The 16,281-nt window shown below is 35.6% G+C and overlaps 1 protein-coding gene and 1 long non-coding RNA gene across 2 annotated transcripts in view; one reads left to right on the forward strand and one right to left on the reverse strand.

Moving 5' to 3' along the window:
* LOC118764000 overlaps positions 1-15,734 on the reverse strand; it is an 18,867-nt gene extending 3,133 nt beyond the window's left edge. The window contains exons 1-2 of the long non-coding RNA XR_004999775.1: positions 15,722-15,734; positions 11,776-11,778 (exon numbers count right to left, since the gene is read on the reverse strand). This is a non-coding gene — a long non-coding RNA (uncharacterized LOC118764000). The remainder of the gene's footprint in view (positions 1-11,775; positions 11,779-15,721) is intronic.
* The window catches only part of LOC115212942 (protein-tyrosine sulfotransferase 1), a 570,511-nt gene that overhangs the window by 180,211 nt on the left and 374,019 nt on the right, over positions 1-16,281 (forward strand). The window contains exon 2 of the mRNA XM_029781786.2: positions 8,174-8,255. The gene's annotated coding sequence lies outside the window, so the exon portion shown is untranslated. The remainder of the gene's footprint in view (positions 1-8,173; positions 8,256-16,281) is intronic.

Raw genomic sequence — 16,281 nt, forward strand, 5'->3', positions numbered from 1 at the left:
GATATATATATATATATATATATATATATATTATATATATATATATATATATATTGTTAACGCCAGCTAACATGGCAGTCCAGGAAAATAGGACAAATGCTGCCGTTGATTAGCTCCAAGGGGCCATCGCCTCTAGCTAGCCATGTGACACACAAACCCGTGTCCATTACAACCTTTGAACAGGGGAGGTCAGCAGCTTTCCCTTGCTGGTTCAACAGCTGCAGACTAGCTTTGAGGTATTTGCAAATACTCTGAAACTAGTCTGTGGCTGTTGAACCAGCGTGTTACATACCTAGCTAGAGGCGATGGCCCTTTGGAGCTAATCAATGTCAGTATTTGTCCTATTTTCCTGGACTGCCATGTTAGTTTGGCATTAGCTATTAATATCCAGTACTGCTGCCGTAGTCTCCTTTAAAGAAATTTAGAAATATTAATATATTTATGTATATATTTGTAAATAGTAAGGATTATTCCAAATGTTAACCTGTTTGCTATCAGTTAGGTATTCAAATAGGTTTTTCAACAGTTAATATATAAATCCAATAATATTCTCATAAGATAAGAATTTAGAGATATATTCTGTTGGATTTTCTTAATATATTACCTTAACCATATAGGTTTCCTAGAATATATGATATCAACAATAACAATAATAATAATAAGGTTTATTAAAAAGGGGCATAGCATTGCCTTTAATTCTTTATATATATCATCATCATCATCATCATTTAACGTCCGCTTTCCATGCTAGCATGGGTTGGATGATTTGACTGAGGTCTGGTGAACCAGACTCCAATCTGATCTGACAGAGTTTCTACAGCTGGATGCCCTTCCTAATACCAACCACTCCGAGAGTGTAGTGGGTGCTTTTCCGTGCCACCGGCACGAGGGCCAGTTTGGTGGTACTGGCAACAGCCACGCCCAAATAGTGCTTTTTACGTGCCACCAGCACAAGTGCTAGTAAGGCGACGCAGTAATGATCACACTTGAATGGTGTGCTTAATGTGCCTAATATATATATATATATATGTATGTATATATATAGGTTTACAGAAACCTATGCACATTTCAACTGCACTGATTAGTAACCATTGCAGTTGCAACACCACTATGATACTGGTGCAGTTTCTTCAGCGTCTTTACTTTAATATGCTTCGATATAACTGTTAAAATGTTTCCAGTTATCTACTCTATATGATATAGAGTTGTTTGTTAAATTAGTTTTGATTGGATAATCACTTATAGTCTGTTTTTTCAAACCATTCTGTTGTTTAAATGTTTATTATTTGCTTATATTGAGCAAATGTGAATGTCCTCATGTGCAAGCATCTCAAAGCTTGTTCCTGTTTAGAATTTATTACATTCCCCTTAGATTTAAAAATTTGGTAAAATTCTTCTAAATGCAAGTCACGTTCTTTAGTTTCAGCTAATGTTCTTCCACTTCGTAAGAATCCTTATTACTGTTGATACATATAATATATATATATATAATAATAAATATTAGGGAATAAATCCAAACTTACAGGGAAAAATCAGATTTAGGATTGAATCCATTTTATAGTAAAATATTATATTATATCAAATAGAGACAAAACCACTATTCGGCAAATCAAACAATTAAAGACTTAGCCAATACATATGATTAATTTATATTATTTAAATATGTATGTAACAAAATTATTAAAAAATATAATTGTTTGATTTGCCTAAAAGTGGTTTTGTCTCTAATTTAATATAATATATATATATATATATGCATATAATGTATGTGTTATGCATATATATGTATATATATATGCATATATATGTATGTGTTATGCATATATATGTATGTGTTTATGATATATATATAGATATATATGTATATATATGCATATATATGTATGTGTTTATGCATATATATCTATATATATATATATATAATATATATATATATATATAAGACTCGGCAAGCGCAAGTGTGACCATAACCTTGTGGCCTATGCTAGGGGTGTAACCAGTCCACTTATGCGTGCCTTTTCTTCATTGGACACTAAACTCTGCTTGCGAAGACCAGTTGGGGCAAGTGAAATCGAAGTCGAAATCAAATTCGGTGACTGGCATCCATTGCTAGTGGAGCGCTAAGAGTACCATATGAGTGAGATCGTTGCCAGAGCAACAAGCTGGCCTTCGTGCCGATGGCACATTAAGCACACCATTCAAGTGTGATCGTTACCACGTCGCCTTAGTAGCACTTGTGCTGGTGGCATGTGAAACATTTGAGCGAGGTCGTCGCCAGTGCCGCTGGACTAGTTCCTGTGCAGGTGGCACGTAAAAAGCACCATTTGGGCGTGGCTGTTGCCAGTACCACCAAACTGGCCAGTGACATGGAAAAGCACCCACAACACTCTCGGAGTGGTTGGCGTTAGGAAGAGCATCCAGCTGTAGAAACTCTGCCAGTTCAGATTGGAGTTTGGTTCGCCAGACCTCAGTCAAATCGTCCAACCCATGCTAGCATGGAAAGCGGACATTAAATGATGATGGTGATGATATATATATATGTGTGTGTGTATATGCATATATATATATGTGTGTGTGTGTGTGTGTATATGCATATATATATATATATGTGTGTGTGTGTGTGTGTGTATGCATGCATATGTGTATGTGTGTATGTAAATATATGTGTGTATGTATATATATGCATATATGTATGTGTATATATGTGTGCGTATCTGTGTGTATATGCATATATATATGTATGTGCATATGCATGTGTATGTATGTATGTATGTGTATATATATATGTGTGTCTATACACGTGTATATATATGCATGTGTATATATATATATATCTATATGTACTGCAGGCTTCCACACAGTTTCCATCTACCAAATTCACTCTCAAGGCAATGGTCAGCTCAGGACTGTAATAGGAAACACAGAAGTTAGCATGTAGTGGAACTGAACCTGAAACCAAATGAATTTCTTAAACACCTTTGCTTTCACAAAATTTTTCCTATCCTCATTTAATATTACTGTAGTAGACAAATTTCCCCATTTTCATTTTAACTGACCACTTGATATGGTATCAGGCTAGCCAATTTCTTAATGGCATCTGAGAGATTGGCTTTCATATACTGCTTACTGAGTTCAATACTGAGTGGTACTCTACTCTAGATTTTAAGAAACACATCAAGAGCCTTAACTTTGCCCCCACTATATTCCTACTATTTGGGGAATTGGTTAACCCTTTAGCGTTGAGATTACTCTGTCAAATATAATGCTTTTTCATTCACATCGTTTTGAATTAATCTTGCATTATCTTGTAGCTCTGAGAATTTGATGATGTGATGGTTTATTTTTAGGATGACATTGTAGGATATGAGTGAGAGGCCAGATCTAGATGGTTTGAACATAAAAGAAGTAGAAAATTTGGGCCGGATATGGCCGGTTTAAATGCTAAAGGGTTAAACATGACCTGAGCTGGATTCCCAGTAAAGTAGTAACAAAGAATACTCATAGAAAAAGAGGGTGCAGCTGATTCTGTCCATTAGTTTGCCTACAATCATAAGTCATGAGCTGTATTTGCAACTATTTATTTATTTTTTTGTTTGTTTTGCTCTGGAGCCAAGGTGGAGGGTAAAGTAAGACAGAGGGGCCCAAGTCTGTGAAGGTTAACTGAGGTGTTACTGTAGTTGTTTGTATGAATTACATATTTTGTTCACCCATTTGTTGAATGCTGTTTTTCCATGCTAACATGGGTTGGGCAGAGATCTATTTGAATGTAGCATTTTATGGCCAGATGCCCTTCTTGTTGCCAGCCCTTACCTCATGTGTGTCAGCACACACACACATACACAAATTCTTTCAAGTAGCATCTACTATATCCATTCATAAGGCTTTGATCAGCCCAGATCTATAGTAGAAGATACTTACCCAAGTTATCATGAAATGGGACTTAACCCAAAACCATGTTGTTGTGAAGCAAACTTCTCAAAAGCAGCAACATCTGCTTATATATATGTTGATAGATAAAAGATAGATAGATATGTAGATGTAGGTAGATATTGATAAATGGACAGGTATATAAAGTATGTATGTCGCTATTTTTGCTTACTATATGGAATGTATTATACAATATTTGTTTTCACAATATTCATAAAATGAAGCTGATAACCAACAATGCAAATCATGGTATGTTCAACTTCAAAGTATTATTATGTGTTTGATACAAATGGTCAATTGCTATTAAATTATTGGAGATTATTTCTAGCCTGTCACTCTTTAACTCTTTCATGACCATTTCTCAAACAAAATACATAGTTCTAGGTTTCAGTTAGTCATGAAACTTATCAAATATTTACAGAGAATTAGTTAAATAGTTAATTTTTTAAAATTAATTGATGAAGATAAAAGATAATGTTAAGTCAGTCTGTTATACTTAACATTGAAGCTCTTGTCCAAAATGGTGATGAATATTTTAATTTAAATATTTTTTTACCTTTTCCTTGTTTCACTCATTATACTGCAGCCATGCTAGGACACCGCCTTGAAGAATTTTAGTCAAACAAAATGATCCAGTACTTATTTGAAGCTTGCTGTTTATTCTATCAATCTCTTTTGCCAACCTGCTAAGTGACTGGATTGTAAGCGCAAACACATACAAACACAAGCATCTTTCGGCTTCTATCTATGAAATCCACTCACAAGGCTTTGGTTGGCCTGAGGCTATATTAGAAGACACTTGCCTAAGGTACCATACGGTGGGACTGAATCAAGAACCATGTGGTTAGGAAGCAAACTTCTTACCAGACAGCCACGCCTTCACTAATATGAACAATTTAAAGGACTAGAGGTGGTCTCAGTCAAGTTAATATCAATGTGGTTTCACTTAGTTTTATAGGAATGGCGTGGAGGTGGTTTCAGTCAGGTTGGTATCAAATGACTATAGGCAGTCTCATGAGGGTTATTATCAAATGGATTTAGGAGTTTAGAAGTTAACCGCTATTTAAAGAATATGAAGTGTCTATCTTTTCAAAGATTTTGAAAGCAACAGCCTTACTCTTTTATAATGTGGAATACAAAAGAGCTTTCAGCATATGTATATGGAACATTAATGTTGATATATTTATTAGGATTTTGATAGGAGTCATAGAATTACCATGACATAATATGCAGGTTAAAGCTACTGTTTGGAAGCCAAATTAATATTGATGTCTTACTGAAGCTATTCTTTTGTAACAAATGCTGAGTTTATGTATTATGTTATAGTTTTGATGTTACCCCATAATAAAGCCATTTATAGGAGTACTACACTGAAAGTGAACATTTAATATACTACTGTATTTTCCAGGTATTGTTGTCAGTTCAAAGTGGCTATTTATCTCCTTTTTAAGGAAATGTTAATAAAATAGCCAACGAATATTAAGCGTTTCAATCTATGCTCTCAGTAATTATAGTTGATTCAATTGTTGGAATGAATATTAGGAAGTTGAACCTATTGTTTAGTACGTCAATGAAAGAGTGACTGATCTTATATATTCTCTTGTGAATATCGTTTATGTTACTGTTGGTTGTTGTGTAGCCCACTCAGCTTTGGTTGAACAGAGCTCAGCCAGTTTTTAAATATTCCATCTTCATTGACTTTTTTTTTAAACTTTTATTTTCAAAAATAAAATAAAAATTTTATGGTCATTAATTCCTTATTTTGAGAGAGCAGCTAGATTTAAAACCAGCAAAGTAGTATTTATTGACTAAACTATAAAAATACTCTGCTTCTTCAGATCCTATAAAGTACTAGTTTTATTGTATTATTAATGGTTAAGCTGTTCGCTTTTCATAACCGTTTATATATTGTCATCACTTAAACGATATCATAAAACTTTGACTTAATAAATTATAGTAAATACTGTGTGAGTGACTGTATACAGATAAGTACATGTGTCCTTTTTATCAAATTGCTATAGTGAACTATTTTTACTGGTCATTCATAATTCCTTTTAAAGGATAACAATTATTGTGTGAAATTAGGAACTATATTTTATAATTGTAGTTTGTTGTTATTATTTTACTGTTGGCAGTTGTTCCATTAATGCAGTAATGTTACTTACATTAATTAGTTTCACCTTTATTCCACTTTGATTAATATTCTAGAGATAATCAAGTTTAACTTGAAAATTTCCTGAATGTAGCTGCCATACATACATATATATATATATCATCATCATCGTTTAACATCCGTTTTCCGTGCTAGCACGGGTTGGACGGTTCGACCGGGGTCTGGGGAGCCAGGGGCTGCCCCAGGCTCCAGTCTGATCTGGCAGTGTTTCTACAGCTGGATGCCCTTCCTAACGCCAACCACTCCGCGAGTGTAGTGGGTGCTTTTTACGTGCCACCTGCACAGGTGCCAGAGGGGTCTGGCATCGGCCATATATATATATATATACATATATATATATATATATATAATATATATATATATATATATATATATATGACAAGAATATTCAGATTATTTGGCATAAAAATAATTAATTGATTATGATTATATCTTTCTTAAATTTTAACCTCATCTTTAGAAGTAAAACATTTTAAATACTCATATATTAAAATTGTTTCAGTTAGTTTGATTCCAATCTTTGTTGTTGGCATCAGGACCCGCACTACTGCCACTACCACCACCATCATAATCACCCCCCACCACCATCACAATCATCATCACCATTGTTGTCGTTGATCCTGAATATTTATATGTCATGGAATAATGTGTAAATGTAAATATTTTTAAATGTTTCATCTTCAAAAAGTAAGGTAAATTACCTGGAAAACTATTGGGATCTTATGAACAACTTGTCTCCAGTTTTTTTTTAGAGTATACAGAGTATATTCTGTATATGTATATATATATATAATATATATATATATATATATATATATATATATATATATATATACATATATATATGTCCCACTGCGTGGCATCTTGGGCAAGTGTCTTTTACTATAGCCTCGGGCCGACCAAAGCCTTGTGAGTGGATTTGGTAGACGGAAACTGAAAGAAGCCCGTCGTGTATATGTATATATATATATATATGCGTGTATGTGTTCGTGTGTCTGTGTTTGTCCCCCTAGCATTGCTTGACAACCGATGCTGGTGTGTTTATGTCCCCGTTACTTAGCGGTTCGGCAAAAGAGACCGATAGAATAAGTACTGGGCTTACAAAAGAATAAGTCCCGGGGTCGAGTTGCTCGATTAAAGGCGGTGCTCCAGCATGGCCACAGTCAAATGACTGAAACAAGTAAAAGAGTAGAAGAGTATATGTTTCTGAGAAAAGTCCTAATTGCGGAATTTAATTGATATCTATTTTCTTACAAATCCTGTAGCTTAATTGAAGCCAAGTTATGTTATCCATCGTTATTGTAAATTATATTAATGACCTGTAGGGACAGTGTATTTCATTATGCAACCATAATATACAACAAAGTATGTTAAACAGTTTTTTTTTTGTAAGTCAGTACTCTGTTCTACTGTATTAGTAGTGCTGTTATTACATCACTTGTTAAGGTTTCTCTACAGATTTTCTATAGAAATTATAACCAGCACTGATTTTTCATTTTCAATCTCATTGTTGTTTACACCTGGCATCTTAGATACGAAACACCGTCGTGACAAATCAGTGCAGGCTATAATTCCTATTAAAAGTCTGTAGAGATAACCTTAACAAGTGATTATATAAACCACGCTGAGACAAAATTCACAGCTTAATAATTATTATTCTTATTTCTGAAGTGGTGTGTATTACCTACAAGAAGACACTATTAAAGCAAAGCCTCTGTCCTTACTTTGTGAATCAAATTACCTTAGCCTTTTCTTTATCTATTTATTTACATAATTTAACCGGCCCAATTTCAGGTTTCTTTTTACTGTTCTAGGAGGCCTTTATTAATTGCGTAAATTCTCATCTGAAAATTTGTATGAGCTGTTATTGTTGTTGCTCTAGCATTAATCAATTTTACTTGCTCTTCGACTTTAGTCCAGCAGCTGAGTAAATAATCTTCTCTTCCATGCCATTTATTTTAGATAATCTTTGCTGTTTAAAACATAACATGAATTTTATCATGCTGTACTTGTACCTTAATTGGATTGTAACTATTGACATGTTTCCTTTTTTTCCCTTGCTTTCTTTGACAGTTAAAGTGTTCATGAACATTAGTCGTCATTCTTGTAAGCTGACTACTTCTATCAATTTTTGCTGATACTGCATTCTCACTGAGTAAGTAGATTTGCTTTTTCCTAAGGATTATCATATTTCATGTTTCCTCTGCACTTCACTTTGCTAACACATTTCCCAACATGTACCTTGTATTTACCTCCATCACCCTGCCAAATGTTTCCTTCTTACAACCTTCCTGTCACCAAACAAAAGAAACAGAGAATTCTTATTTGAAACAATCAACTCTTTTGGAATTTTAGATTCCAGGCATTCTTTTAATCTATTGTGTTTTGTAGCTATCAAAGACATGCTTTATCAGATCATACCATAGTTGATAGCTTTTCTGAGAGATACATTACTTATTGCTGAAAGTGCTCAAGACAAACAATACCTTTAGTGCTAAAACAGTTTAAAATCCTAGACAGACAGACTGGAAAGAAATGTTATGAAAAGGAAAAGATCTTTAATAGTCACTAGTGTGATTGATTTTCTAGGTCAAGGGGTTAAAAGTAATTAAATAATCAGTGTAATTAGGTTACAAAATTACAAAACAACTTGGACAGTTTATTTGAGGGTAATATGAAAAGGCTCTGTCACTTTGTTTGATGAAAAAAATTTTCTCTATAGTTTTAGCTTACTGCATAGCAAGTGCCTTTTACAAGCTTATCTCTTCTTTGTAAGTGAAATTGGTTGATGGAAACTGCTTGGAACTTATTGTGTGTGTGTGTGTGTGTGTGCATGCGTGCACATAAGAGAGAATATATATATTCTATGCTCTGCATGAAAATGTTGAACTAAAATTGGCCACATTTGTGACTAACAAATTGCCCTCTAGCTCTTCAAGATGGGTAGACTAAAAAAATCACTTACTTGAAAAGCACATGCTAATGATAGGAAGGGTATCTTCTTGTAAAACAATGCTTCATTAATATATATTTGTCTAACCCAAGATTGCATGGAAAACTGGAAGCAAAACTGTAACATTTATGTACTTAGTCTGAACATCCTTGACTAAATTACTCAAAAACTAGAAACTATTTAATGCATCTTCTCTTTAATAGTTGGATTGGAAATTCAGTAAATAAGCTCTGTAGCTAATCTTCTACTCAGTCAAATACTTTGTTGCTTATTGATTTCTTTTTTTCAAAATTGCCTTTATAATTATGAAAGTTACCTTGGATGCATGTTGAGGTTATCTTGACTTTGTCTGACCAAGTTCAAAATATTTCATGCAGTACATCTTGGTTTAAAAACCTTTTATTTAGTTTTTCAAATGTAAAATAAGTAAGCTTCTTGTATTTTCCTCATCTACATAACACATTTATAACCTTGAATTCCTATTTTGAAAGTGTACACAAATATGTGTATTTTGCACTTAATATTGGTATCAAATTTTGGCATAAGGCCAGCAATTTTGAGTGGGTGGGTTAAATATATTACATTGACCCCACTGTCCTACTGGTACTTATTTTATCACTGCAGGAAGAATGAAAGGGAAAGTTAACCCCAGCAATTTTTGCAGCATGGTAACGATTCTGCCGGCTGGTTGGTTTATTTATTTACTCTACTCTCTTTTACTTGTTTCAGTCATTTGACTGTGGCCATGGAGAACCACCTTTAGTCGAACAAATCGCCCCCAGGACTTATTCTTTGTAAGCCTAGTACTTATCCTCTCAGTCACTTTTACTGAACCACTAAGTTACAGGGATGTAAATACACCAACGTTGGTTGTCAAGCAATGGTAGGGGGACAAACACAGACACACAAACATATACATATGTATGTGTGTGTGTGTGTGTGTGTGTATATATATATATATATATATATATAGAGGAGCAATGGTTCAGTGGTTAGGGCAGCAGACTCGCAGTAGTAGGATCGCAGTTACAATTCCCAGACTGAGTGTTTATTGAGCGAAAACACCTAAAGCTCCACAAGGCTCTGGCAGGGGGTGGTGGTGATCCCTGCTGTACTCTTTTGCCACAACTTTATCTCACTCTTTCTTCTGTTGGCCTGCTCGCTTAGCCAGTGGGGTGGCGTCATTTGAAGGCTAAAACATTGTGAAGCACATTGTGACCAACAGTGTGTAGCAACATCTGATAGCCTGGTCGGTCTTTTTCTTTTTTTGTAAATAATAGTAATAGAATTAAAGCAGTAAGCCAGCAGAATTGTTCCTGCGCCAGATAAAATACTTAGCAACGTTTCATCCATTTTTACATTCTGAGTTCAAATCCTGCTGATGTCAACCTTGCCTTTCAGTCATTTGAGGTTGATAAAATAGCACAAGTTGAACATTGGGATCGATGTAATCAACTTACTACCTTCCCCTAAATCTGATGGCCTTATGCCAAAATTTGGAACCACTGTTAATAACAGAATTGGTAGTATGCTAGTCTTATTCTAGCAGTTACACTTTCAGTGCACCCACCCCCGCTACTAACTTCGTCACCTCGGTAACGGAAGCTATCAACTACTTCTAGTTTTTCTCCCTGGAATGTAACAAGATGGATGTAGACACACATGTCATTTGCAGTGTTTTGTCTATTAGTGAAAACAGATATGTGACTGTGAGGTTAAGAGGAAAACTGTGCAAGATTTAGCCTTACTATGCAGCACCTTAGGCCAGTGTCTTCTACCATACATAGCCTAAGGCTGATCAATGCTTTTTGAATGAAATTTCATAAACAAAGATAATGTGGAACTGTTTCTCTACCTGATAGGTGGTCTTTGTCCATCACCCTGTTCACAATCATTATCTTGTCCTTGGCAGCTTTTGGCAGAGTACATTCCATTGTCTGTTGCTGGAATTCAGAGTGTCTTTCCATTCTGAGGATAATATCCTCTCCCCCTCCTGCCCACCTTAGACATCTTGCAAAGGTCACAGACACCTGCCCTTCCTTCTTTAAGCTATTAAAAATGAATCTACCATTTTCACTTGATTAAAATTGTTATAAGAAAATTTCCTTATTATGAAGTATTTTATATTCATAAAGAATTGAAACAGTTTCATTGTTTCTTGTTTTGAAAGAAATAATCCTTTGTAGTTTAGAATAAAATGTTATCTTAGATTTTTTCTAATTAATTGAGATGTGATTATATTTCTTTATCCATTTTTTGAAATGAATATTCATTTAGTTGTTTATAAATGATATTCAGATAAGTTTGGTTCTCTTTGTTAGTTTTATCTCTGATGTTTATTTTAAACGTCATTTGTTGTATATACCATATTTTTCTTGTTGTTTATTAAAATAAAATAATTTAATAAACTGACTTATGAATTTACAGTTTAATTGGAATATATAAAATCTGTTATGTATGTAATTTCTTGGGTGTAGAAACAGAATGGGAGTACTAACTGAGAGTTAGTCTGAGCACTCTTTCATAGAATATTTGAAAATTAGCATGGGGACTATAGAAAAAATAGGGATCATTTTGACATGATCTTGATGCAATTAGACTGGTACTTGAAAGAGAAAGAAAGGATTACAGTAGTTTACAACTATTTTCTTTGAGTTTTTCAAATATTTACAATGATTTTTTTCGATGACTGGCATCCGTGCTAGCGGGGTGCAAAGAACACCATCTGAGCGTGATCGTTGCCAGAGCAGCCAACTGGCTTCCGTACCCGTGGCACGTAAAAGGGCACCATTCAAGCGTGATCGTTACCAACGTTGCTTCACTGGCACCTGTGCTGGTGGCACGTGCAAAAAGATCCGAGCAAGATCATTGTCAGTACCGCCTGACTGGCCCCTGTGCAGGTGGCACGTAAAATGCACCCACTACACTCTCGGAGTGGTTGGCGTTAGGAAGGGCATCCAGCTGTTGAAACTCTGCCAGATCAAGACTGGAGCCTGGTGCAGCCATCTGGTTGCCAGCCCTCAGTCAAAATCATCCAACCCATGCTAGCATGGAAAATGGACGTTAAATGATGATGATGATGATGATGTTGGCTATTTCTTATAAGTATATTGTAGTTGATGTTCTGTTTCAGTTTTTGTTATTTTAATCAGTATTAGGATGGTTGTCCTACCCACTTACCCAGCAGGGTGGAAGCTACAACAATGTGAGGAAGTGCTTTGTGATCAGAAGTGTGTAACAACAGCCAATTGTTTTGTCGATGCATTGAAACAGTGATTAGGATAATGATTGGCAGAGTTGTTAGGTTTCCAGAAAAAAATGTCTTCCATTATTCAATTTGCTTCTTTACAGCCCAAGTTCAAATCCTGTTGAGATGATCTTTGCTTTCATCCTTCCATGGTTGATAAAATCAAGTACAAGTCAAGTACTGGAGTAAACGGTATCAACTAGAACCCTCTCCTGAAATTTGCTAGCCTTGTGCTTAAATCTGAAATCATCATTTTAAAAGATTATGAATTTCTAAGGAAATGGTATTCAGTTGGCAGGGATAAATTTTATGACTCTATTACCATGTTTTCATTTCACTCTACACTTTAAAATGCAGCTGTTTAAGATTGTAATACAGCATTCTGCATTGGTTACCTGTTATTCTCAGGAAGAATATATCAAATTACTTGCCTTGGCTTCTGTAGACTTAAGATATTAAAAACACCTTTCATATTATAATAGATAATACTATTACCATAATATATAATATATATATACAAGGTGGCATCAAAATATTCCTGGACTAGCTCTGTAGCACGCCAACAGATGGCAGCACATGGCTGCATGCACAGTGGGAGCTAGCAGTGACCTTCATGAGGCAGTGGGCTGAGTGGCATAGCTGTGCTCACTTCACAAGTTGTGAAATTTGTGTTTTTGTGATCATGTGCTGTTATGGCTGTGTGGTTAGAAGTTTGCTTCCCAACCACTGTGTTTTGGATTCAATCTCAGTGCATTTGCACCTCAGGTAAGTCCTCTACTACAAGGGCTTCAACTACAAGGTCTTCTTCTATGGGGTTGACCAAAGCCTTGTGAGTGGATTTGTAGAAAGAAACTGAGGACAAACTTCAACACAGTTTCCATCTACCACATACTACTCACAAACTATTGGTCCACCCAAAACTATGATAGAACTCCAAGCTGCCAAAGTATAGAATCAGATCCACAGCTTTGAGGTTGTAAAATGACTTCTTAACCAAATAGCCACTTAATTCAAATTAACCTTGTTTTAGAATTTTTCTGTTTGTTATCTCATTAGCTGATCCTATAGTAAAGTTTGAGCTCTCTGTCACTGAATATTCAAAAATTAATATGGGGACTGTAGACAGATAGTGGTCATTTTGACATGATCTTGATGCAATTATATTTCGTATACAATATCAAAGGACAGAGATGCCTTCTGTTGGTTAAGTTTTTTTACGCTATACTATGGATCCTGTGAAAATTAATCTTTCTTATTCAACATAATTAACTTCTGTTGACCTATCCAGATCTTGACATCTCATTTTCTAATAATGTAAATGAGTTTTAAGATAGATCTTAGAATTTTCAACCATACATTTAAAGTTGTTTGATCAACTGTACTACCAAACGTATGAGATTAGTAAATAGTGTGTATATGACAGACATGAGTACCTGTAATAAAATCAGCATGACATGGGGTCAAGGTTGGACCTTTGAATTACATGAACAATCTATTTGATGGGTGTCTGTACAGGTTCCAGATACCCAATTTCACTCACAAGGCATAGGTTGACCTAAGATTATAGTAAAAGACTCTCTCCCAAGATGCTACACAGTGGGATTGAACTTTGGGCTTTGTGATAGTGACGCAAACTTCTTAATCATTCGGCCAGGCTGCATCTATGTGTTAAGTAAATTATGTTCTATAAATCATCAAAAACCTAACGTTGTACTCATTAAATAATATAATAACTCATGAAAGGGGAGAAAAAATGATTTCTTTTCATTCTTTGGGCATTACATCTATTTTCTTTTTCTTTTTTTTTTTTGTACTGTTAACAATTAGGCTTGTATAATTCCACATTCTACAGTCATCAACCATAAAAAAGTGGATCACAGTTCTAGTTACAGGAACCATAATTAAAGCCAGAATTAATGTTCATAAAATTAATTTGGATTGTTTTGCCAGGGGAAGGGAATGAAGATAACAGGTTTCATGAGTCACTGCTAATTTCCATATTGACCCCTATAGGGAACCCAGCAAGAAATTAGGTGCTACAAGTGTACCTCTTGACATTGTGTTTTCTGGGGCAACAGTTATAAATTAGCTAAAGGAGTATAGCACCACTTACATATCAAGTGACTCCCTCTGATCACTCTGATGGCAACCCTTCCTTAATTGCATCAATCTTTTGAGTTTTTAGTCACAAATTCTAACTTCTGATCTAGCTGGTGGCTGGCCTTTTTCACCTAAGTAAAAGTGCTGCTGGACGCAGTATATCCTCAAACTGTTATTCTAGGAGCAGGATCCTATCTGGAACACAAATGGCAAATTGGCAGAATTGTCAGAATCTGGAATACCTCAAGATATTTGTTCCCACTCTCTGTGCCCCAAGGTCAAATTGCACTGAGGTCAACTTTGTTTCTCATCCTCTCAGAATCAGTAAAAAACAAAAAAAAACAATCCAGGATGTGGATTGGCAGGACTAGAAGAATGCCAGATCTGATACCCTGCATCATTTGTTCTCTCTCTTTGACTTCTAAGTTTAAATGCTGCCTTGATTGCTTTGCTGGTAGACTTAATATGTCATTCAGTTTAACATCATCACCTGGTACCCTTTGTACTTTATAGAGTTCACTCTATTGCAAGCATTCAGGCCATGACCCTGGTTTGAGGATATCTCCTTCGAACCAGTCTTTGAGTTTCTGTAAAGGGTTATAGGCTCTACATACCTTCTGAATTAAAATATAAAAAAAAAAGTCCCTTAAATTCATTCAAAGGTTGTCTTAAAGTTATTGTTGTTTGACTCCAGGTCATCTTTGACAAGATTTATGATCAAAAATATACCAACTGCGACCACTCTATCTGTTGTATATCTGTGAATATATTACCTAGTATTTGCAATGGCTCTATATAAGAACAGTAATTATTATTAGTCATCATCATAACTCATCATTTTGATGTCCACTTTACATGGGTCAGACGAATTTATTGAGGCTGTTTTTCTATGATCAGATGTTCTTCCTCTTACCAACGCCCGTTTCTAGGAAAGTCAATATTTCCCCACCTTTCAAAACAAAAATTTAGTGGCTTGATATGTTTTCACAAAAGATTGCGAACAAATAACACTGTTTGTATAGCAGGGATTTTTTTTTTTTTTTCAACTTAAGATGTTTGTACATTAATTTTGCCATCTGTTTTTCATGCTTGTATAGCTTAGCTAGGGAGAGGTATTTGAGCCAGTCTTTTTATAGCCAGATGCTTTTCCTGTTGGCAGCCCTTACATTTCAAGTGAGAATTTTTTAATAATTTATTCCATAAGAATTCAAAAGAACAAAGCTAGCAGATGATTGGTGACAGGAAATGTCAACAAATATGTCACTGGTTACAGCCCTGTCACAGTAACATTAATGGTTATAAGTGTAGGCTATAAACACACACACACATATACACACTCACCCATATATATCATCATCATCATCATTTAACGTCCGCTTTCCATGCTAGCATGGGTAGGACGGTTCGACTGGGGTCTGGGAAGCCAGGTGGCTGCACCAGGCTCCAGTCTGATCTGGCAGTGTTTCTACAGCTGGATGCCCTTCCTAACGCCAATCACTCTGTGAGTGTAGTGGGTGGCTTTTACGTGCCACTGGCACAGGTGCCAGGTGAGGTTGGCAACGGCTACGATCGGTTGGTGCTTTTTACATGCCACTGGCACGGAGGCCAGTCGGGGCGGCGCTGGCAACGGCCACGTTCAGACGGTTCTTTTACGTGCCACCGGCACTGGTATCACAACTACAGTTTTCATTAATTTTTGAGCGATTTCGATTGCCTCAACAGGTCTTCGCAAGCAGAGTTTTGTGTCCCAAGAAGGAAAGGTATGCATAAGTGGGTTGGCTACATCCCAGGAAGAGGCCACGGGTTATGGTCTCACTTGTCCTGCCGGGTCTTTTCACGTACAGCATACTTCCAAAGGTCTCGGTCATATATATATATATC

Source organism: Octopus sinensis, linkage group LG6 (genome assembly GCF_006345805.1).
Source record: "Octopus sinensis linkage group LG6, ASM634580v1, whole genome shotgun sequence".
Taxonomy (NCBI): Eukaryota; Metazoa; Mollusca; class Cephalopoda; order Octopoda; family Octopodidae; genus Octopus; species Octopus sinensis.